Source organism: Chrysochloris asiatica, unplaced genomic scaffold (genome assembly GCF_000296735.1).
Source record: "Chrysochloris asiatica unplaced genomic scaffold, ChrAsi1.0 scaffold00697, whole genome shotgun sequence".
Taxonomy (NCBI): domain Eukaryota; kingdom Metazoa; phylum Chordata; class Mammalia; order Afrosoricida; family Chrysochloridae; genus Chrysochloris; species Chrysochloris asiatica.
Genome location: NW_006409215.1, coordinates 95464 through 96750, shown reverse-complemented (window position 1 = coordinate 96750; position 1287 = coordinate 95464).

Below are 1287 nucleotides of genomic sequence, written 5' to 3'. Positions count from 1 at the left end.
ATCAACGGAGAAAAGATTGAAGTTGTCAAGGACTTCATTCTTCTTGGATCAACTATCAACACTCATGGAAGCAGCAGTCAAGAAATCAAAAGATGTATTGCGTTAGGCAAATCTGTTGCACAAGACCTTTTAAAAGTATTGAAGAGCAAAGATGTCAGTTTGAAGTCTAAGGTGTGCCTGACTCAAGCCATGGTATTTTCAATAACCTCATATGCATGTGAAAGCTGAACAGTGACTAAGGAAGACCATAGAAGAATTCATGCTTTTGAGTTATGGTGTTGGAGGAGAATATTGAAAGTGTCATGGGCTGCCAAAAGAACTAGTAGATCCATTTTGGAAGAAGTGCAGCCAGAGTGCTCCTTGGAGGCCAAAATGGCCAAAGTTTGTCTCTCATACTTCGGACATATTGTCAGGAAGGATCTGTCTCATTGGAGAAGGATATCATATTTGGTAAAATGCAGGGTCAGAGAAAAAGAGGAAGACTCTTAACGAGATGGATTGGCCAAGTGACAAAATCGATGTACTCAAGTGTGCAACAGTAGTGAGGTTGGCCCAGGATCGGGCAATGTTTAGTTCTGCTGTACATAAGTTCGCTATGAGTCCGTACCAACTCGATGGCACCTAACAACAACAAAAATCCTATTTCAAAATAAGATTATGAATATTAATGAAAAGATAGTGCCCTATATAGCTAATTTGTCAATTGTGTAAATGACATTTAGCTTATGTTATTTTTGTTGTTGCTGTTGTAGTTACCATAGAGTCATATCTGATACATAGTAGCCTTTTGTGTTACTGAACCAAATATTGCCTGGTTCTGTGCCATCTTCATGATCATTGGTGTGCTAAAAACTCTATTAAAATTCATTTTACTGTCATTATTTTATACTGTATTATTGTTTGCACATTACTTAATACACAAAGCTTTTCAACATTTAGAAATGTAAATAATGCATAATAACATCTTTTTAAGTAAAGAAATATATTTTATTTCTAGTGCTTTATAATGCAGTTTGCACACACCATTATGTTTTCAATTATTATCTTTTATCAATTAATGTCACATCAGCACCATATGATATTAATAATCTCCAAAGTAACAGAAATGAAAATGATGATTTTAAATAGTGAAAATTGTATCTCAAATTTAAAACCAAGACACAATTGTATACATTTTGAAAATTACTTGTCCAATATGGTCAATCATTTTGCCATTCTGCAGAGAATATTAGTTATTAATCTCAAGGTTTACTATAGGAATAATGGGCCCACATATATGAGCAAACA